Genomic DNA, 24187 nt, shown 5'->3' on the forward strand with positions numbered 1-24187 from the left:
ATTGGATATTGTAATTAAGCAAGTTTCGAGATGCTGCAGTTGGTTGAATATGATGACGTAAGCGATAAAATAACCAAAACCACGAATGTAATTTGATGCCGGTAACCATAAAGCAAGAGTATACTGTTGCTTGATATAGGTCAATTGCGTGCAAGTAGGCCATTCAGCCCATCGAGTCAACATTGACTGACCGTCCCACCCAAAACCAGTTCGTTACTCTATCTCTGTAACACTGCATCTCCCATGGTCAATCTACAGTCACCTGCACATCCTTTGGACTGTGGTAGGAGGCCAGAGCACCAGAGGAAACCAACGCAGACACAAGGGGAGAATGTGCAAACTCCTCACAAAGGGTGGGTTCAAACTCAGATCACTGATGCCGTGAGGCAGCAGTGCTACCCACCGTGCCACCACCACATGCTGCTTTCTAAAGAAGTGAATTTCAAAGACTTGGGAACACTTGAGAGAAAAACAAAACTCTCCTATCTTAAATGAGAGGCTAGTCTCTGGCTAGAAATGAGTGGACATTACATTTACATTCAGTCCTCTCCAGATGTTATACAGCTTCATCAGATCATCTGTTTCTTCTAAACGCAAATTGATACAAGCCCAGCCTGACATCCCCTTGTCCCCGATTATAAGTTGAGTAAATCAGCGACCCTCGACCTCACTGGCATGACACAGGATGCCCTCAATCCAAGTTGACCTTAATTGTCTAACCTCTTGACGCCCACGCCACCATGTGGTCAGCCGCAACTCAGCCCTGAACGAGAGCAGAGGAACTGAATAGACAGCAGTGAGGTGGACATTGCATTCCCAGAGAATATTGTTCAAGTGAGAAAGTTGTTCAGCTCACATTCAGATCATTGCAGGGATCATATCTCCTCTCATTTAAATATCTTAGATCCCAATAACGGTCTAGTTTTGTTGTACATTGTGTGTGTTTTACCTGATTTTCTGTTGCTGTCATTCCCTTTGGGTGTGTGAATTCAGTACCAGATAATAGGCTCAGTTCTGAATTATCCTTGAGGATTGGTGTAGAACGTACAAAGTGTCAGTCATAATGGAAGAAGCTGTACTGTTCATTTAACCCTTTGCTGTCATTGTCCAGGGACTGAATGAATGGGGAAGTACAGAGGGAGTTTTACTCTGTATCTAACCCAATGCTCTCTCTGTCTTGACAGTGTTTGTTGGGGACAGTGTTGAGGTAGCTTCACTTTCAATTTAAGAGTAGAGGAAGCTTTATTCTGATTGTAATCCCATGCTGTCCTTGTCCTGGGAATGTGAGATGGCATCTGTAATTGAAGTGAATGCAGACTTGCTGTGGGAGTGGAGGGTACTTCTACCTGAGCACATCCATCTTTGAGATTGCTGTGCTAATCAAGACACTCTCAGACACCTTCATTCACTTTTCCAACCAACCACAGGGTGGTTAAGGATGGTATAAATGCAAGCATTGCCAGCGATGCCCACACACCATGCATGAATAAATACTTTTTGTTTAAAAGTTACATTCACGTTTCAAACCCTCTAATGTATGATTACTTACATGGAAAATTCCTCTCAGTTTGGAATATCATTTTAAAACATAGGAATGTGTCAACCATGTAGAAATATAACAAGAACAACAAATGGAGAAGTTAACAGGTAATGAGCAGGACCAGAATGCTGAGTCAGTCTGACCTCCATGGCTGAGAGAGTTCTCCCAGATGTTGAAGTTACACCAGTGCCTTTTACTCTTGCAGCTTGCCAAAAGTTTGTCCCCGATGTAAGATCATTCAATGACCCGAAGAACTAACTGTTTTTATCTCCATAGCTGCTGCCAGACTTGCTGAGTAATTCCATCCCTTCTGTTTTATTCTTTTATCGGATTTGAGCTTCCCTAAGTCAGTGTAATGAAGAACTGCAATGCTGGAGATCTGAAACACAAAAATGCACCAATTGCTGGAGAAACTCAATAGGACATAAGCACAAGTGGAGAGAGAAGCAGAGTTAGCATTTCAAGTGCTGTGACCCTTCTTCACAACTGTTCTGGGCGCATGCCAGGATATTGACTCTGTTTCTTTCTCTCTCTCTCCACCGGTGTTGCCAGACTGGCTGAGTTCCTCCAGCACTTTCTGTTCTGACACTTTAACAAGGTTGATGGTGTATATCCATCCCTAAGTGCAAGGTGTCTTGCTTATGCCAATTCAGAGGGCAATTTAAGAGTCAACCACATTGCTGTGTGTCTGGAGTCACATGTAAGCCAGACCAGGTAAGCATGGCAGTTTCCCTCCTGAAAGGACATTGGTGAACATGGGCTTTTATGACAATTGACGTCAGTGCCATCGATACCATACTGAGACTAATTTTGTGTTCCCCATTTATGATTTGAATTATTCACATCTCACCTCTTGCTGTGGTGGGATTTGAACTCATGTTCCCTGGATTACTCATCCTGTGACATTATGTCCACACTGTTGTTTCCCATCTTTTGCTATTTTGTGTTTGCTCTTTACGTCTTTATCCTCAGATGTTTGGGAAATTGAACCTGTTTAAAAGATTGCCCTAAACCTGCCCCTTTGACCAAGTCTTTGGTCACCTGTCCTAGTCTGTGCTCCACTCTTGTGATTTTTAAAGGAATTCTCATTATGTTCACGTGAAGCACTTTGAGATAGTTAACTGTACCACAGGTATTATTTGAATGCAGCTTGTATCCCTATCTTAATATCTGAAAATAGAGGGTCATATTTTAAAAGTAGAAGACAAAAATGAGGATGATTTTTTTTCTTTCTCATGGTTGTGTGTCTTCCTCAAAAGGCAGTGAATTCAAAATCTTTAAGGCAGAGGTAGATAGGTTCTTGCTAACCAAGTGGGTGACAGATTGTCGGGGATGTGGAGGAATGTAGAGCTGAGGTTGTATTCAGATCAGCCATGATCTTATTGAATGTTGCAGCAGGCTCGTAGGGCCTAGTGGCCTACTCCCGCCCTTTGTATCAAGCAGTCTGTGTCTCCCCTCTTATAGCTATGAACTGGATAATTCCTTTCCAATATTGCGCCTTGCAGACAGTTAAGTGAACACCAGATGGTCTCCTATTGGGAGCAGGCATATTGTAGCAATTGCAATATTTCTTGTGTTAATTTTGTTGCTTCTTACTCAGTATTGCTGAGAATCATCTAAATAAAAACCAAAACACTTCTATAATTATCGCACCAATGGAAGTGTTGGTTTGGATGTAACATTATTGAATTAGCCATTCCCATCTTTTCCAGAATTCTATATTTAAAGCCCTCGAGTCTGGTTTCTAGCCCTGAAACAGTTCTTATCAAGGTCATATTTGACATCCTTTGTAACGGTGACAGGGATGAACATTCCCTCGTCGACCTGCGGACAGCCTTGATCAGGGTTAATGACAGTACTGACCCTCTCCAACATCGCTGTATCCTCTGGGAGGGTCTGCTTTTAGCGTCTTCCGTTCTTATTTATTTAACCGTAGCTGCTGGTGTTGGCATCTATACTGATGATATCCAACTGTGCCTGAACACCACTTCTCTCCCGACTCCTCTGTCATTCATAATTTATCAATAATTTCATCTGAATGCCTGCCCAATTTCCAGCATTGGATAACCATAAACATTCCCTTAGTTAAATATTGTGAAGTGTGAAGCCATTGTTTTAGTCCCCAAGTTCGACCTGAGCACCCCCCGCCCCTCCCCCAACCCCAGTAACTCTGTTGACATCCTTCTTGTCACATTTAAAACTAGGATCGATAGATTCGTGATCAGTCGGGGGATGAACAGTTACAGGGAAAGGGCAGGAAAGTGGATGTGGGGAATGCCAGATCAGCCACGATCCTACTGAATGGAGGAGCAGGCTCAAGAGGCTGAATGGCGTATTGCTGTTCCTATTTCTTGTGGATCCCGAGCCCTTACCTCTGATACAGGACACTGACTTCAGTTTGTGCCATTACTGAGAGTGCTGATGTTCCCTTGTGTAATATCAACAACTTAGCAGCTGCTGAAACCTCTTGCTCCTTTGTTACCTCTGAACACAATAAGCCAATGTGTTCAGGGGAGGCGATGGCCACTTTATTGTCACCAGACCATTCACCCAGGTAATGTTCACGGGATTTGGGTTCAAAACCTGCCACGGCAGATGGTGGAATCTGAATTCAATATAAATCTGGAATTAAGAGTCAAATGATGAAATCGTTGTGGTTTGTTGTAAAAACTTATCTGGTTTCCTGCTGTCCAAACCTGGTCTGATCTACATGTGATTCAGATCCACTGTCAGCTGGTTGAATCTTCACTGCACTTTCTATCAAAACCTCCAGGCGGAAGTTCACTATAACCTCCCTACTTTTATATTCCATTGAAAGGCCAATCTCCCTTTTGCCTTCCCGATTACTCACTGAACTTGGATGAAGAGTTCATGTCATCCTCACCACCTGCATTCTAATCAACTGTCTCTACTGCAGTCCTGGCAATAGTACATTCACTTTACTTATCCAAGTAATTCATATAAATATAGTAAATAATTTTGTGCCCCAGCACTGATCCCTGTGGAACGTTGCTAGTTATAAGTTGCGATCCTGAGCATGCCCCTTATCCCTTCTGTATCATTGGTTAGCCAATCATCTATCCATGCGATTAGACTGTTTCCAATATCATGTGCATATCATTGGCTCTGCCAGCAAGTCTTCCCAAACTGTCCTTGAAAAAGTGGTGGTGAGCTGCCTCTTAAATTACTTCACAAATATGATGTGGTTTATAATAAAGGTTCAGGAGCGAGTTCCAGGATTTTGATCAATAACATCGAAGCAATGCGTATATGTCACAGTTGGAATGTTGTGTTCACACTTATCTCCTCTTGCTGGTTGAAGTGATGGAGTGGAAGTTGCTCTTGAAGAGCCGCCACTCATATAATCAAGCCAGACAGATCAATTGTGGCCAGAGACACAGCCATTTTGACTTCTCATCAATCTACATTCTTTCCATCCAAGTTTTAGTCACATCAAACTGCCTCGCAATGCTGTATGGCCACAGTAAACTATAATAACGTGAAGATCGCTGGGATGATTTTCTACATCCGACTGCAATATAATCACAAAGCATTGTTTCCAGTTTTGGTGGAACAAACGACATCGTATTGGTGGATAATTACAGTTAGTGCAGACACAGCTATCCATCGATATATAGTAATTCTGATCACTTCAATGGCCAAATTTCAATTCAGAAACCAAGTGCACTCGGCTGCTTGTAACACAGACAACATGACAAAATGGCTCATAGGAGGAGAAATGGGACATTCAGGAGGAGTGTAATGTTTGCTTTTGGTCACCTCCACAATTGTTAGAAAAACAGGTTGAAAGGATTCTTAAAAGGTGGCTGAAGTAATAATGTGGCATAACACTTCAGACAGCGCAAAGTGGAAGATCACTTTCTAGTGGAAGAAAAAGACATATCTTATTTCTGAAAGAACTGGGAAACAGAAGAGGGAATGAAATCTGACTTGGGAGCCATTTCCTAATTGTTGAGAATGTTGTTTCATCACAGTCTTGGTTTAGAGCATAAGCTCTTCATCAGGAATAAAGGGTGGCCCAAGGGGGCTGAGAGGTAAATGGGAAGGAAGTGGGGCTGGATGAATGGCAGCTGGGAATGCAATAGGTAGATGGAGGTAGGGATTGATGGTAATAGGTCAGAGATGAGGGTGGAGCAAATAGGTGAGAAGCAAGGTGGACAGGTATGACAGGTCAAGAGGTTGGTGTCGAATTGGAAGGTTGGATCTGGGACAAGGTCGGGGAGAGGAATGAGGAAACTGATGAAATCTACATTGATACCATGTGGTTGGAGGGTCCCAAGTCAGAAGGTGAGGTGTTTTTCTTACAAGCGTCGGGTAGCAAGAGTTTGGCAGTGGAGGCGGCCCAGGACTTGCATGTCCTTGGCGGAATGGGAGGGCGAGTTAAAGCGTTCAGCCACAGGGCGTCGGTCGTTTAGTTTTAGTGTCCCAGAGCTGTTCCCTGAAACGTTCCGCGAGTTGGCGTCCAGTTTCCCCAATGTGGATGAGACCATATTGCAAGCAATGGACATAATCTTATAAATAGATTGCATAAATCTTAGCCTGCCAGAGCTCTTTTCTTTAATTAAATTAAAGAAAATTTTAACTAAATTGGGTGACTGCATGAAACGGTTTGTTGGTCAGATTTGAATCATCACTCCCAAATGAGACAATGCCATGAATATCAGTGAACTGCTCTTTTTGTTAAAAACCACAAGTTCTTGATGTATTTTCACAACTTACTGGTATTCACATCTGCATATTCAATGTCAAACTCTGACATCAGAAATGAAATTACACCATTAATTTTGACTTTCAATATTCGAAGAAGCAAATTAATAGCACACAGTCAATACCCAGTCTGAATAATATGAAATTAAATTTGACCAAAAAAACATAAAACCAAGCTGGGAGATAAGAAATGGGGGAAGGGCATAAAGCAAGAAATGCAGCATCATAGAAGGTGCTCCTCCAGGGAGTGTATTTTACCAACTACCGCTGCTAAATATAAACACTCTGATATGATCCTCCGGTTTTAATGTAAACCATAGCCCCATACAGTAGGTACCATTTAAATGAGTTAAAATAACAAGCCTTGAGCAAATCCAGCCTCCAGCCTTACCCCCCGCTTCTTGGAGCTTGGACCTTCCTCAAGCTCCGGCGGGTCGTTGAACTCCTGGGCTCCAGCTGCCACTCCTCCACTGAAGAAGCTTTGGGAAGCAGATGCAAAGGCAAGATACAGAACAGAGCACCATTGTAAATGAAAGCAGCTTACGAAGACATTGGGCAATAGCATCACATGGTTTTTACCCATCGACCTCTGGGTTATGTGCCCAGCACACTCACGCAGCACTACTCTGCTTCTGGGCTCCCAGTAGCTGGATTGTGGATCAGTTTAAAGTAGGTCCTATATCTCTGACAACATCGGTACACAAGACAGTGAAGAAAGATTTCAGCACACTGGCCTTCATCAATTTGGGAATTGAGTATAGATGTTGGCAAGTTATGTTGTAGTTATACAGGACGTTGATGAGGTTGCACCTGGAATATTGTGATCAGTTTTGGTCCCCTTGGTGTTCTGACTTCTTCAACTCTGGGTTTGTGTTGAACTTGATGGGATACTTTGTCCAACTTAGCATGTTTAAACAGTATCGCTCAGATGATTGATTTGAAACTTTTCAGGAAGTGAGCTCAATAAGATTGAACTATTCAAAGTTACTTGGACCCTATTTTAAAATTACATCAGGACCAGTAGTCAAAGACACGTACAGCATGGAAACAGACCCTTCGGTCCAACTTGTCCATGCTGACCTGATATCCTAAATTAATCTAGTCCCATTTGACAGCACCTGACCCATATATTCTGGCAGCTCATTTCATATATGTACCACCCCCTGCATGAAGACGTTGTCCCTTTAATATATTTCGCCTCTCACCCTAAACCTATGCCCTCTAGTTCTGGACTCCCCCACCCCTGAGAAAAGACCTTGTCTATTACCCTGTCCATGCCCCTCATGATTTTGTAACCTCTATTAGGTCACTCCTCTGCCTCCGATGCTCCAGGTAAAACAGCTCCAGCCTATTCAGCCTCTCCCTGGAGCTCAAACCCTACAACCCCCAGCATCATTCCCATAAATCGTTTCTCATGGAGAAGTTAACGTTTCAGTCCTGAAGAAGGGTTAATACCCAAAACGCTGACTACTCCACATTCTGAGGTTGTATTCTCCCAACCTCCTGCTTGCAACTTCGGGTTGCAATATGTAGTGGCTCAGTGGTTACCACTGCAGCCTCACAGCGCACGGGACCCAGGTTTGACTCCAGCCTTGGATAGCTGTCTGTGAGGAGTTTGCACAATCTCCCAGTGTCTGCATGGGTTTTCTCTGGGTGATCCTGTCTTCTTACATAAACCAAAGATGTGCAGGTCATGTTGATTGGCCATGCTTAATTGCCCATAGAGTTAGGTACATTAGTTAGAGGGAAATGGGTGTGGATGGGTTACTCTTCGGAGGGTTTGTGTGGACTTGTTGGGACAAATGGCCTGTTTCCTGTCGCTAATCTCATCTGCACTAATTTTGTCTCTAACGAATGGCAGAGTAGACTCGACGTGCCCAATGGCCTAACTTCTGCTCCGATGGTCTTGCGGTCTGAGGTTTATTTGGATCATTTCATTGGCAATGTGCAGTCCCTGGCTCAATGAGCAGCAGTGCCCCCGCTGGTGCTTCCGCAAGTTGCAAGCAAACATGAACCTCTTCCCACACTCGGGCCAGCTGAAGGGCTTCCCACTGCTGAAGGACACACAGGTGTTTCAGCAGGGTGGAGGAATTGCTGAAGGCCTTCCCGCACTCAGGTCAGCAGAATGGCCTCACCCCCCCCCCTCCCCCGCCCCCGTGTGGACCAGCTGATGCTTCCGCAGTGTGGAGGAGCGGATAAAGCCCTTCCCACACTCGGGGCAGGAGAACGGCTTCTCCCCGGTGTGGACGGACTGGTGCCTCAGCAGGGCTGAGGAATTGCTGAAGGACTTCCTGCACTTAGGGCAACTGAACGACCACTCCCCCATGTGGACTCACCAATGGGCCAGCAGGTCGGAGGAAAGAGCAAAGCCCTTCCTGCACTCGGGGCAGAAGAACGGCCTCTCCTCAGTGTGGACCCATTGGTGTCTCAGCAGGTGGGAAGAACTGCTGAAGGCCATCTCGCACTTGGGGCCGGAGAACAGCCTTCCCCGGTGTGGACCAACTGGTGCGGCAGCAGGCAGAGGAATCACTGAAGGCCTTCCCGCACTCAGGGCAGCAGAAGGGCCTCTTCCCCTCTGTGGACCCACTGGTGCTTCAGAACCCTTTCAAATTTCACAGTATCCTTCTGATAGGAGACCAGAATTGCACACAATATTCCAAAACTGGTCTAACCAATGTCCTGTACAGCCACAACATAACTTCCCAACTCCAATACTCAGTCAGAGGATTGCGAAAGCTTTCAAAACCCGCAAAAAGCAAACAGGAAAGAATGGAGGGCCAAACGAATTTTTGAAAGTCAGCTTGGAAGCATCAATGAGAAATCGGCGGACTGGGTTTATTGGGTACCCGTTCTCCTTAAATACACTATATACGTATACCTCTTCTGCTCTTCGTAGTTTCTCTGTGCTGCAGTGTGTAGTGGCTTGTTGAAATAATGTCCTGATGCAGCAACGTTTGTGGGTGTTGGGATGATTGTTTCTGTGGTTAAGTATTTGGTTTGTGTGTGTTGTTTTTCTGTAGACGCTGGTTTGAAGTTCCCCATTGACTGTTCGCTCTACTGTGACATCTAAGAATGGTACTATGTTGTTGTTCTCCTCTTCAAACCAGGAGCCCCCCTCAGGCCCAAGCCTCACCATTTGGAACACCAATATGCAGACTAGTCAAAGGCCTCCACTGAAAACACCAAGTCGAAGATTCACGCCACTCCATTTACTCCATCCAAGAATTCCTGAACACCAAAGACACTAAGATAGAAGAGGATGGAATAATGCTGTCCTTTGACATAACAGCCCTGTTCACATTCATTAACATCAACTTGGCCAAAGAAAACTGAAGACAGTACTCGAAGAACCAGAGACACAAACACAGCACCAACTTCATCAGCAAAGATAGCACTGTCAACCTCGTAGAACTGTGTCTTACCACCCACTTCGTATTCAGTAACAAGCCCTCCAAACAAATCAACGAAATACCCATGAAACCACCAGTATCAGGATTCCTCGCAGAAGCAATAATGCAGAGACTCGAACAAACAGCCCTTCCAACGATCCACCCAAACTTTGGGTCCACTACAGTGATGACACTTTTGTCATCAAAAAATGAAACAAATTAGAGGAAACCTACAACACCATCAACAATATCCTCGCTGACATAAAATTCACAAAAGAGGAGAATAACAACAAAGTGCCATTTCTAGATGTCACAGTAGAGCAAACAGTCAATGGTAAATTCAAAACAGCCTCTACAGGAAAACAACGCACACGAACCAAGTACTTCACTACAGAAGCAATCATCCCTCCACGTACAAACAAATCTGAATCAGGACACTATTTCAACGAGCCACGACACACTGCAGCACCCAGGAACAACAATAAATAATTACACAGCGCATTTAAGAAGAATTGGTAGCCTGCACCCCTGAAACTGGCTTCCCTGACCGGGAATCGAACCCGGGCCGCGGCGGTGAGAGCGCCAAATCCTAACCACTAGACCACCAGGGAGATGCGGATTGTGCTTGTCAGCTCTCCTAAAAATTACTTTCCTGCCCGGAAATCGAACCTGGGCCGCGGTCGTCAGCAAGCTTTCACCTGTGCAACCAACAATGTCATTTCTTGTATCCATTGCTCCCGATGCGGTCTCCTCGACATTGGGGAGGCTGGAGACTCCTCGCAGAGTCCAGTCACGGCACTTGAGGGGATATTTCCAGGACAACCGCAACAATCAATCCCATCGCCCTCTGGCCCAATATTTCAACACCCCCTCCCACTCTGCCGAGGACATGCAAGTCCTGGGCCTCCTCCATCGCCGCTCCCTCCCCACCCGATGCCTGGAGGAAGAACGCCCCATCTTCCGCCTCGGATAAATTCAAACCCAGAACATTAATGTAGACTTCACCAGTTTCCTCATTTCCCCTCCCCACACCTTACTTCAGTTCCAAACTTCCAGCACAGTGCTATCCTCATGACCTGTCCTACCTGCCAATCTCCCTTCCCACCTATCCGCTCCACCCTCCTCTCTGACTTTTCATCTCCATCCCCACCCCCATTCACCTATTGTACTCTTTGCTACCTTCGGCCCAGCACACCCGCACCCCCCCAATTTATCTCTCCGCCCTGGAGGCGTCCTGCTTCCATTCCTGATGAAGGGCTTTTGCCCAAAAAGTCGATTTTCCTGCTCCTCGGAAGTTGTCTGACCTGCTGTGCTTTTCCAGCACCACTCTGATCTAAACTCTGGTTTCCAGCATCTGCAATCCGCACTTTTGCCTACCCAATAAACCCAGCGTGTCGATTTCACATCAACAAACTGACACAAGCAGACACAACGTGTGCAGAAACCCTAGCCACATTACTTTACATAAAAGACATCTGGGAAATGATGTCCAGACAACTCAACGCTCTCAGCATCATGGTAGCCCACAAACCTACCAACACACTTAAACAGCGGCTAATGAACCTGGAATAGCCTATACAAACAACCCGCAAACGAATGTTATTTACAAAATACCATACAAGGAAATATATACATGAACTTTGCCGGACAGTTCTCTGTGGCAAGAAAAGCTGGGATGAGATAAGGAAGATTTTTTTCAGCCAAAACGAATCGGCACTGACTGGACAGCCATTTAAAATCAACGCTGTCAGCCCAGGATGGAAGATCCAACAGGATGAACAGATTTCTTATTTCCTGAAGATTTACAAAGCTGAGACTCGGTTTTGTTGTTTGTTCCCTTTCCACTCCCAGGAGCCGCAGTGGTTGGGGAGGTGAGTTGGAGAAAGTGAAATATGTCCATGAGCAGCGTGTGGGGCGATTTCAGCTTCCCCTCCTCTGACAGCGCTGTGACGTGACTCTGATGTTCTCAGGGACACTTACTGACGCGAGACAGTGAAAAGATTCCCATTCCCGCAAATCAGGAATTCAAACCGTATGCCGGCTTCAGGACAATGAGAAAGATTAATTGGAGTGTGTGAAGAAGCTGTGAGCTGCATTTCAAAGAGGTAGGTGGAGTCAGATGCGTCATCCATTGCGCCTCGGCCCTGTGCGTACCTGACGCCGCCATGATGCAGAGTTCTGACGTTAACACGGACATGCGCAGCAACGGGAACATTCACAAGGTGAACAGCCAAAGATAATCACCATCACTGCTTCCCTTCCATTGTCCCAACTTGGTGAAGCAGTATCTTTCACTGGCAAATAAAACACATTCGTCCTCACGTGCCTGCTTCATTTCGATCACGACTTCACGCCCCTCACTCTTCTCGTCTCATTTCCAAACACTTGGCTCATAGCCTCAAAAGTAGCTCTGTGGGTATCTGCTTGTTCCACCCTGACAGGCAATGGGTTGCAGATTTCCAACCCCTCCACTGATGTGAATCTTAAAGAAGAAACCGGGGAACAGTCTTCCTTTCTGTTTGACGACATTTCTCAACTGTAGTCGGCAAGGTTCACATCTGCGTGGGGAAATCGCAATCGATCTCAAATCCATCGTATTAACCACTCGACCCACGAATAAAGAACCACACTGACAGCTTCATTTCCCAGGTCTCTCTGCCTGTGGAGCTGAGAAGTAGTGAGTTATTGCTGGGTTTGTTTGAATACAATCACTTCACAGGTTTCGAAAGGGTGACATATCTGCACATGGCGAGTCTGGTTGTTTCATCCCGAAAGATGCAATAAACTTTCAGTTAAAAGCAAAAACAGAAATTGCAGGAGCAACTCAGCAGGTCAGGCACCATCGGTGGAAAGAGAATCAGAGACAACATTTCAGAACTCTGTTTTCTCCCACAGGTACTGCCAAACCGGCTGAGTTTCTCCAGCAGCTCCTCTTTGTGTCTCTGATTCTCAGCATCCGCAGTCCTTTACGTTAGAAATTAAATCAATTCAGCCTCATGTGCAGGAATGAGAATCCTTTCAATTTCCCAAAAAATTGGCAGAAATTTCAAGGCATTTGGAAAAAAAAGTAAAAGTGACATTAGGAAGAACACTTTCTTGTCCCTGTCTGACCGTGACAAGGAGGCAGATTCAAGAAAACAAAAGGGAATTCGGTGGTCATGTCCAAAGTAACAATGTGGAGATTTACAGGGCGAAGGCAAGAGAATGATACGAATAGAGACTCTCATTTACTTGCTGTGTAGAACCAGCAGAGCTAATGTGGGCCTCAAATTGCGCTGTGACACGTGTTGTGATTCAGAGTGAACTCGCAGTTCAATCAACGGAAGGTGGGGATTTAGAAAAGTTTATATTTATACAATCTCCTCACGTCAACGCAACAACAAAGGGGTTTAATTATCCGCCAGTGGAGAGAACCCGGTTCCTGGAGATGGGACAAAGAGCTGGCTCAGGGATATCAATCCACATTGCTCTCTTTGCCACGAGTTCAGACGGAGAACATTGGAGGGACAAAGGAGAGAATAACGATCTGTGTCGGAGGGTGACTAACTGTTCATGGAGACTATTCCTGGCTAACAATAAGTCGTGTGTAACAGCAGACGATATGATAACACGGCCTCGTGTGGGTGTGGTAGGGATCAAGGGCATGCGGGAGTTCGGGTCCAAATAATATTGAACTCGATCTTGAAGACTGGAGGATTCCAAACGGAAAATGAGGCGCTGGTCTTCCATCTGGAGCGGAGCTTTGCTGGAACACTGCTGCATGCCTGAGACAGAGATGGAGGTCAGGCAACAGGGGGGCGTGTTAAAGTGACAGGCAACCAGAAGCTCATCGCCTCTGGGTGGGCTCGAACCACCAACTTTTCGGTTGACAGCCGAACGCGCTGAAGAATTGCGCCACAGAGACAGGCGATGACATGGGCTGCCCCATCGCTTAGGGGAGGCAATTAGTGAATTCATAATTCAGCCTCCTGGCCTCGAATTCCAGTTGTCGTCTATCAGTTTTACTTTTCCATAATAAAGCCTGGGACATTCATTGTGGAGACACCGGGGACAGGCTGGAGACACATCCATGTCAGGAGGAACTAGCTTTCTTACTCCGGGCCGTCACCCTTCGAGACTTTCCGTGTTTTGCCTGTTCCCGAGTTCTCTCATTGGCTCGGAGACGAGAAGGGGTTTGAATTCCTGATGTGCAGGAACGACAATTCTTTCAATGTCTCAGATCAGGTCATGTCCCGAGAACATCAGAGTCAATCTCCCGGCCTCTTCAACAAGGGGACGGTGTCTGGACTGTCTCTGCTCAGTCGGACAGTTCATCTTTCATTCTCCTCGAAATCCGCTTCCCAAAGAGTTTCTAAAGATTCACAAAGCTGGAGACTGGGATTTCTGTTTTGCTTCATGAACGTTTTTCCATTTCCTAACTGACAATATTTTGCCAAAACCTCTTCCCAATTGTACGCCATGATTCATTTCCAGGGATGAGGAATTTCCATTTTGGAGAGACATTCCCAAGGTTGGGAATGTTCGCTTTGGAGCAAAGAAGGTTAACTGGAGATTTCCTGTGGCTGTTGGTCATGATGGGAGAAGACACGGTGGGAATGGGCAGATTAATGATCAGAAGAATCAATTGCCACTGACCAGAGTCAGTTACCAGAGGACAGGGATTGAAGTTCTTGAATGAAAAGCAGCACTTGTGCCTAATAAACACAGAGAATACTGCAGAAAGCCAACAGGTCGAGCAGCATCTGTGGAAAGGTAAACAGAGCTGACGTTGTGAGGCTGGTACGTTGTTTGTTCACAACCCGACTTTCCTGCATGGCAATCAATTCCCAGACATGAGAAAACTGGATTTTATCGAGACGGGTTTTGTGAAGTTTGAGCGATAATGCAGCCAACAGGAAGTCATTTAAAATCGTCAGTGAAGAAAGCATAGTCAGCAGGTTACTACCCTGAGCGGGGGAGCCCCAAAGGATCTCTACGCCAGCACCTTAAGTGTTCGGCGACAACTACACGCCCAAAGTTGTGGTCTAAAATTTCTCATGGAATGGTTCTAACAGGAAAGGTGAGTATTGGGCTTTTCCTGTCCGCGCCATAGTTCCAACGTATTCTGTTCCCCTGGATTTGATCAGGACAGAGGAGGCTGATGGGAGATCGAACTGAACTACACACATTGATGAGGGATAGAGCGGGTGGGAAAGATCCATTCCCATGCATAGAGAGATTAATAATCAGGGCCGAAAATAAGGAGCCACTTCAAGAAATTTGGGGTTCATTCAGCAAAGCTAATGTGGAACTGTTCACAGAAAATTGTGAGGAAAGTCTCTCGAGTTATTTTGATGAGAAGTGTTGATGATGCTAATACAATCGATAGGATGAACGTAGATTGGTAAATGTATTTGGTGACAGTTCTGTTCTAGCCCTGTGAGCGAAACCTGGATCTGAAGGAATAAAAGTGATATTAACAACATCGATCTGAAATTGGATACGTGACAAGAAACAGAGCCATCATTAACAGTTGGCTTTTGAACTGGAGAAGTTTTCTCGTGAAATTAGCTTGAGGCTTGAGGTATGCAAGGTCAAGATAATTTAGGTAAAACACGGAAACGCTATCCTCATTAGCAGACAGTGAATGGATTACAAGATGCAAATTAAACATTTTCGATAAGTGATACAGGGGACTGGGAAGATAAGTATTATAAACTGTGAACAACAAAGTTCTGGAGCACAACACTTACATTCAAAGACCGAAAACATCCAGGTCCTGATTAATCAGATTGCATTGTGGTGCTTTTCTGCAAAACATCCACTTGCAATGTCCTACAAAAGAGTGACAAAACCCATCCCTGTCAGCCCAGGATAGAAAATCCGAAGGGATGAACCTTTGCTTATTTTCTGAAGATTCACAAAGCTAAGACTGGATTTTGGTGATTGTTTCCTTTCCACTCCCAGGAGCCGCAGTGGTTGAGGCGTTGAGTTGGGGAAAGGAAAGTGTGCCCGTGAGCAGCGTGTGGGGCTATTTCAGCTTCCCCTCATCTGACAGCGCTGTGACGTGACTCTGATGTTCTCAGGGACATTTACTGACGCGAAATAGTGAAAAGATTCTCATTCCCGCAGATCGGGAATTCAAACCGTATGCCGGCTTCAGGACAATGAGAAAGATTAATTGGGGTGTGTGAAGAAACTGTGAGCTGCATTTCAAACAGGTAGGTGGAGTCAGATGCGTCATCCATTGCGCCCCGGCCCTGTGCGTACCTGACGCCGCCATGCTGCAGCGTTCTGACGTTAACACGGACATGCGCAGCAATGGGAACCTTCACAAGGTGAACAACCAAAGATAATCACCGTCACTGATTCCCTTCCACAGGCCCAACTTTGTGAAGCAGTATCTTTCACTGGCAAAGGAAACACCCTTGTCCTCAGGTGCCTGCTTCATTTCGATCACGATTTCATGACCCTCACTGTTCTAGTCTCATTTCCAAACACTTGGCTCATAGCTTCAAAAGAAGCTCTGCGGGTATCTGCTTGTTCCACCCGAACAAGCAGTGGGTTGCAGATACCCACCAGTCCCAATGTGAGTGAAATACTTTTCCCCCTCCACTGATTTGAATCTTAAAGAAGAAGCCGGGGTGCAAGCTCCCTTTCTTTTCGACGACATTTCTCATTTTGTAGTCGGCAGGGTTCACACCAGCGTGGGGAAACCGCAATGGATTTCAAGTCCATCGCATGAACCACTCGGCCCACGAATACAGAACCACACTGACAACTTCACTTCCCATGTCTGTCTGCCTGTGGAGCTGAGAAAGAGTGAATCATCGCAGAGTTTGTTTGAATCCAATCACTTCACAGTGTTTCGAAAGGGTTAAATATCTGCACATGGCGAGTCGAGGTGTTTCATCCCAAAAGGTGAAATGACATTTCCGTTCAAAACAAAACGAGAAATTGCAGGAGGAACTCAGCAGGTTAGGCAACATCTGTGGAAAGAGAATCAGAGACAACATTTCGAAATTCTGTTTTCTCCGACAGGTACTGTCAAACCTGCTGAGTTTGTCTTTTTGTCTCGGCTTCTCAGAATCCGCAGTCCCTTACGTTAGACATGAATTCAATTCAGAAACCCCTTTGTGGAGAGGATTTCCGTTTGGGGAACATTTTCCTGACCCCATTAAAAGCATTCAGCTTCGAAGCCAAGGAAGAAAAGCGAACAAAGCGCCCCTGGGTGGGGCTCGAACCACCAACCTTTCGGTTAACAGCCGAACGCGCTGACCAATTGCGCCACAGAGACAGGCGTTGGGGGGTGACGCACCATCCTTAGGGGAGGCTATTAGTGAATTCATAATTCAGCCTCCCCGCCGAGAATTACAATTGTTGTCTTCCGCACAGTCTTGCGAGGGATCACGGCTTTCTTAACTTGACTTGTGCAAAAATGCCCGATTAAACTTCTCAAAAAGAACCTTCGTTAAAAGAGGCTGGGCTCCCTGGATTACGAATGGGGCAGGAAGCGAAATGATTGGAGATAGCATTGAACAGGTTGACGTGTTGACTTCCCTAATTTTCTTATCCCTATGCCAATTGGCACGTGGCTTGGGCAGTAATGTTATTACACACACTGAAGCAGAGGGCTTTGAACCTGAGCCTCAGGGCTCTATGGGAGACTACAGCTGCACCACAAAAAAGAACTCGAGTAAATAGGTCTTCTTCTGTTGAATGAGAGGAAACAGCTTCCTCCTCAACATGAGACACGACCACTGTACCCTCCGTGCCCATTACAATAAATTGAGTCTTCTCCTGTTGAATGAATGAGTGGGATCCCCTCTCGGAGCTCCAAGAAGCGGGGGGCCCGGCTGGAGGCTGGATTTGCTCAAGGCTTGTATCTATTAACTTATTTATATGGTTTCTACTGCATGGGAGTATGGTTTACATTAAAACCGGAGGATCATGTCAGAGTGTTTGTTTATATTTAGCAGTTGTTGTTGGTAAAATACACTCCCTGGAGGAGCACTTTCTATGCTGCTGCATTTCTTGCCTTCTGCCCTTCCCCCATTTGTTATCTCTCATCTCGATTTTACATTTTCAGTCAAATTTAATTTCACATTAATCAGCCTTGTATTCACTGTGTATTATTACTTAATCTGTTGGATTGTTGTAATGGTGTAATTTCATTTATGTTGTCTGAGTTTGACATTGAATATGCAGGTGTGAATGCCAGTAAGTTGTAAAAATAGATCAAGAACTTGTGCTTTTTAAACAAAAAGACGAGTTCAATGGTATTATTGGCGTTGTCTCCTTTGAGGATGATGATTATAGTCTGACCAACAAACCATTTCATGCAGTCACCCAGTTTAATTAAAGTCTTTTGGAAAATAATTCTGGCAGGCAAAGATTTATACAACCCAAAATACGGTTGGTAATCATGTGTATTCTTATCTTTTAAGCCGTAACAGATGGCATTGCGTGGCGGTTTGAGACTGAAACTTCGCTGGAAAGAATGTAGATTGATGAGGGAAGTCAAAATGGCAGAGTCTGGGGCCACAATCTATCAGTCTGGCTTGATTGCATGAGTGGTGGTTCTTCAAAAGCACCTTCCAAGTCATGACCTCAACCACCAAGAACAAACAAGTGTGAACACAGGATTCCGACTGCAAGATATATCGCATTGTTTCTTTGTTATTGACCAAAATGCTGGAACTCACTCCTGAACATTGTTGCAGTCCACATCATATTTGTGAAGCAATTTAACAAGCAGATCAGCACCACATTTTCAAGGTCAGTTTGGGAAGAGTTGTTGGCACAGCCAATGATATTCACATCTTATCAAATAGTAAGCAAAGAGCCCACGGTGTTGGGAGGCTGTATGTTAGCATGGAAAGATGATTGGCGAAATACCACAGTTGTGGTAAGTGGCACGTTCAGGATGACAACTTGTAACTAGTGGTGTACCACAGGGATCAGCGCTGGGGGCAACATTATTTACAATATATACACGAATTACTTGGATAAGTAAAGTGAAGGTACTATTGCTAAATTTGCAGAAGAGACAGTTGATGTGAAAGCAGGTGATGAGGATGACATTAGATATCTGGAGAGGGATATAGACAGGTTAAGCAAATGAGCGAAAGCTTGACACATGGGAAAATGAGGTAATACAGTTTTTTAGGAGGTGAAGAACTGAATATTAAATGGAGAAAGCTTTAGAATAGAGGGATTTGGAATCACGTCCACGAATCTCTTCATCCAATTTCAGTGAGTAATAGGGAGACAAATGGGAGGTTGGCCTTTTCAATAGAGTAGAAATGTAGGGAGGTTATAGTGAACCTATGTAAGGCATTAGTCAGGCCACAACTGAATACTGTGAACAGTTTAGGGACCTTTACCTGAGGAAAGATATATTGGCATTGGAGGCAGGTCAGAGAAGGTTGACCATGATGATATCAGGGATGGAAAGAATGTCTTATGAGGAGAACTGAATAGGTTGGACCTGTGCTTATTAGAAGTTAGAAGAATTAGAGGTAACCTTAATGTCACGTACAAGATTCTGAGGAGACTTGACAGGCAAGACGTGGAAAAGTGGGTGAGTCTGGGACCAGAGGAAGTAACCTCCAAATAGGAGATTGCATGTTTAGGACAGATAGGAATTTCTCCTGAGGGCAGTAAATCTGTGGAACTTGATACTACAGAGGGCTGTTGAGCCTGGGTTGTTACGTGCATTCAAGGTTGAGATAGATTTTTTTTAATCATTAAGCAAATTGAGGATTATGGGGAAATGGCAGCAAAATGGAGTAAACGTTTCCCAGAATAATCGTTATCTGAATAAATGGCAGAGTCAACTCAATGGGCTGAATTGAATAGTAAATAGTAAGGAGGAAAAGGATGCAACTGGCAATTACAGACCAGTCAGTGTTGGAAAGTCTAGAGATTGTAGGGAGTTGGTAACATTTGGGCATTGTTCGTGGATTTAACATCTGGAGTTTCAAATTGATCCTGCTATGGCCCCGATGCAATTTGAAATCAATTTATGTATCTGGAATATTAACTTATCGCTGCTTTGGTGATCTTATCAATTGTCATAAGTACCTATCTTGTTCACTAATAACCTTTTTTAAGGAAGGAAATCTTCAGTCCTTTCCCAGTTTGGTGAATGTGTCACTCCTGATCCAAAGTCATGTGGTTGACTCTTAACTGCTCTCTGAATTGGCACTTGGTTATTTTTTGGGAGACCAAGTGTCACGTTCGATGAATGAATAATGAAAAATATTCAGGACAAGATTATCAATGTCACTGTCAGTGAAGGGAAGATTGTGATCTCGTGATACTGGTTAAGTAGCCCAGAGATCTCGGTCTTCTGAGAACAAAAATTAAAATCCCATCATGGATGCTAGTGGACTTTATTTTCAACGAATAAAAAGATCTGGAAATGAGAGTTTGTCTCTGTACTGGCAACCAGGAAACCATTATTGGCTAAGACAATGAATTGCAGCTGTTGGAGATCAGCAACAAAAGGCACAATTGCTGGGGAAATGCAGCAGGTCTGGCAGGATCTGTGGAAAGAAAACATTTAATGTTTTGAATCCAGCCTAATTTTGAAGGGTCACCGGGCTCAAAACAGTAACACTGTCGTCTCCTCATAGATGCTTCCAGAACTGTTGTTTTTGTCCAATCATTACAGAGTGTTGTGAAAGTGTTCTTTTAGAGAGGGAAATCTACCACTCACAACTCCACACACGCGTGCACACGCTCACATCATGTGACTCCAGACCTACTACAATGTGGTTGACTCTCAACTGCCTTCTAGAATGTAGCCTATTGCTCAGTCCAAAGGCCATGAGGGATGGGGAGCAAGTGTTGGACGTGCTAGCAGCAATCCCATCCCTCAAAATATTTTCTTTATATATTATAAAGCATAGGTTAATGAAGAACAACCAAAACTATGGAAAAGTCATGCCCAACTAACCTGATTTGCTTGTAGTTATAAATATTGTTTTAAAATCCTCTTCAGAGAGGACATTGGTTCCATCATTGTTGCAATACTGCTTGCAATTCTGTGCTTTCTGCTGCAGGAAGGGTGTTGTGAAACTTGAAAGGGTCAGAAAACATTTACAAGGATGCTGCCAGGTTTGGAGGGTTTGAGCTACAGGAAGAGATTGAATAGACTGGAGCTATTTTCTCTGGAGCTTTTGCGGTTGAGAGGTGACATTAAAGGCATTTATAAAATCATGAGGGACATGGATAGGGTAAATAGGCAAGGTCATTTCACTTGGGGTGGGGGAGTCCAAAATTAGAGGGCATAGGTTTAAGGTTAATGGCAAATGGAGTTTAATATAGATAAGTGTGAGGTCTTACATTTTGTATAGTCAAATCAAGGTAGGAATTTCATGGTGAATGGTAGGACCTTAAGGAGTGTAGTGGAACAGAGGGATCTTGGAGTACATGTTCACAGTTCTTTGAAAGTGGAGTCACAGGTAGAAAATTTGGGCACACTGGCCTTCATCAATCATGGCATTCAGTATAAAATACCGAATTAGAGTCGAGATAAGCACCAAATAATAATACATACCAACAAGCACCAAACATGTTTCCTATGCAGTATTTCAAACCAAGAGATGTAAGGGTGCAGGTTCATAGCTCCTAGAAAGTGGAGTCATGGGTAGACAGGGCAGTGAAGAAGACTTTCGGCATGCTTGCTTTCATCAGTCAGAGCACTGAGTACAGGAGTTGGGATGAATTGTTGCAGCTGTCACAGATTCCACACAACAACACAAGACGTGACCCTGCCCTCCCCTGACTGACTGTCCCTTTGCATATCTGGGGGAAGACACCCCTTTAATTGTGATGATCAGAAAACATGCCATCCTTCAAAAAAAGGGATGAGTTCACAAATATTTGGACAGAGGAAGGAAGTTGCAGTCTGGGTGAAGATCAATCTTCATTCAGAGAGGAAGAGGAAGAGCAGCAGCAGCTTCAGAGGTTCATGGTCCAACTTCTGAAAAGACCTTGTCTGATTTGCAGTTGTTCCTTGACTTGTAATATCGTACTGCAGCATATTGTAGATCTTCAGTAGGAGTGTCAATACTGCACTACAGAGGTCCATTTGCAACTTGAGTCCATGTGAACTCTTCGTGGAGGTTTGCAGTCTGCCCCATAACCCTGCTGGTTTACAGTTACATAAAGATCGACGCAAAGATCTTTGGGATTGAGAGGAAAGAATGTTCCACAGAAACGAGAATTACGTTCAGATTTTCTATCATGGACTGACTGTGATGACCTTTGCAATCACTTCACAGGAATATTACAAGAGAAGAATTTGGCGGCAGAAATCTCAGACCAAACATCACATCAAAGTCTGACAGTCACTTGATTCACGAAGACGTGGATATTGATGGCCTTGAAAACAAAGGGGAGAAGGTCTGTCTGCTTAGTTAGGTTTTAAACGTCAGTGTGACTGGAAACTCAGAGTCTCACATACCCACACACCCGAGTAGTGACTGGAACAAGCTTTACAGACTGAATGAGAGTGTTCCAATTATCAGGGGGTTCACCAGTAACACCACACACATGCTGTAAGCGTGAGCAAGTTTTCAACAGATTGTTAAGGTCTGAGACAGACGAGGGCACCTGCACCATGGAGAAACCGTGGAAATGTGGGGAGTGTGGGAATGGTTTCCCTTCGCCATTTGCGCTGGAGATTATTGGCGTTTGCACACCGGGCAGTGGCTGTTCACCTGCACTCAGTTACACCACCACCTGGTCCACCAGTGGGTCCACACCAGCAAGAACCCGTTCATCTGTCCCGTGTGTGGGCAGGGCTTCACTCAGTCACACCACCTGCTGCCGCACCAGCGGATGCACACCAAGGAGAAACCGTTTTCCTGCTCCGTGTGCGGGAAGGGCTACACCCAGTCGTATCACCTGCTGCTCAGTTTCTGCGTCCACACTGGGGAGAAGCCGTTCACCTGTCCCGTGTGGAGCAATATCTTCTGTGATTCCTTCACCCTGCGCAAACACCAGCGCATCCACACCAAGGAGCGGCCGTTCACCTGTCTCGTGTGTGGGAAGGGCTTCACCCAGTCGTACAACTTGTGGAGACACCAGCAACTTCACAAGTGAGATGGCGCAGGGATTCAGGTTGGACTCTGCTGTTACCGCTGCTGAGAGTCACATCTTGAACCCTGTTTAGTGGGTGAAGTGGGAGGGGTAAGGGGTTCCTTTATGCTGAATGGCCGCTCTGTCACCCATTTTACTTCCAGTGGGGGCTGACGCTCTCTGAGCCTGGGATTGCACCTTCCCTACGGAAACAGTCCACAGAAGCGGCTGAAGTGCAGGTAGATCTGAAATAGATACATTTGTCTCTGTCTCATTGAGTCTCCAGCACAGTCGATCCAATTGGCCTATGTCAGTGTTTATGCTCCACCTGAGCCTCCACCCACCCCTTCATCAGCATACAGGTATCCCCTGCTTTTTGAAAGTTCACTTTACCCCCTACCCCCTCCCGACCCAAGCCTGTGCCAATTCTTAATCCTAACTTAGGCCTGCTATTTATTGCCGATGCGTGGTTTCTGTCCCTGCATACATCTCCCATTCATGTGTCTATCCAGATACACCTTAAGTGTTGCTAAGGTGCCTCTTACCACTACATCCATTGGCAATGCATTCCAGGCATCCACCATCCAACTGTGTGAAAAATCTTCCCTTTCAATTCTCCCGCAGACTGTACCCCTCTCGCCTTGAACTTGTGCCCTCTTGTCGTTGACTTTTCCACCCTGGTGGGGCGGGGGGGGGGGGGGGGGGGAGCCTCTGACTATCTAACAGACTATCTGGCCCAACACCAAACATCCAAAGAATAATCCACACAGACCCATTTCCCTACCCCTATTACTCGACATTTACCCCTGACTAATGTACCTAACTTTCACATTCCTGAACACTGTGGGGCAATTTTAGCACGGACAATCCAACTTAACCTGCCAATCCCTGGGCATTGGCGTCATTTAGCATAGCCACTCCACCCTAACCTACACATTTGGATTGTGAGACGAAACCGGAGGAAAACCATATCGACACAGGGAGAATGTGCAAACTCCACACAGACAGTCACCTGGGACTGAAATTGAACCAGTGTCCCTGGCGCTGTGAGGCATCAGTGCTAATGATTGAGCCATCACGCCGCCCCGTCCAGTCAATCTGTGTGTCTCATCATTTTGTTGAGGCCATCCCTCTGCCTCCATCTTTACAGTGAAAATAATTCAGGTTTATCCCATCTCTTCTCATAATGAGACCTCCAGACCAGGCAATGTCCGAGTGAACCTTCTCTATACCCTCTCCCAGAGCATCCATGGCCTTCTGGTAGTGTGGGGACCAGAACTGCACGCAATATTCTGAATGTGACCGGAATAAATAGCTGTAACATAACTCGCCAACTCTTACACTCAAGGCAAACGTGCTATGTGCCTTCTTGATCTCGTTACCCGCCTGTATTGCCACTTTTGGAGATCTATATGGCCAGATCCTTCTGTATTCCAGTGCTTCTATGTGGTCTGAAATT

General features: G+C 45.2%; 1 protein-coding gene and 1 non-coding gene across 2 annotated transcripts in view; one reads left to right on the forward strand and one right to left on the reverse strand.

Moving 5' to 3' along the window:
- LOC148144691 (uncharacterized) overlaps positions 1–24187 on the forward strand; it is a 203890-nt gene that overhangs the window by 57660 nt on the left and 122043 nt on the right. The window lies entirely within an intron of this gene.
- trnae-cuc (transfer RNA glutamic acid (anticodon CUC)) lies at positions 10197–10268 on the reverse strand. The gene has a single exon. It is a non-coding gene; the product is annotated as a tRNA-Glu (tRNA).

This window comes from Chiloscyllium plagiosum, unplaced genomic scaffold (assembly GCF_037043375.1).
Source record: "Chiloscyllium plagiosum isolate Xiang-an unplaced genomic scaffold, Cpla_swu_hap1 HiC_scaffold_27, whole genome shotgun sequence".
NCBI classification, from domain to species: Eukaryota; Metazoa; Chordata; class Chondrichthyes; order Orectolobiformes; family Hemiscylliidae; genus Chiloscyllium; species Chiloscyllium plagiosum.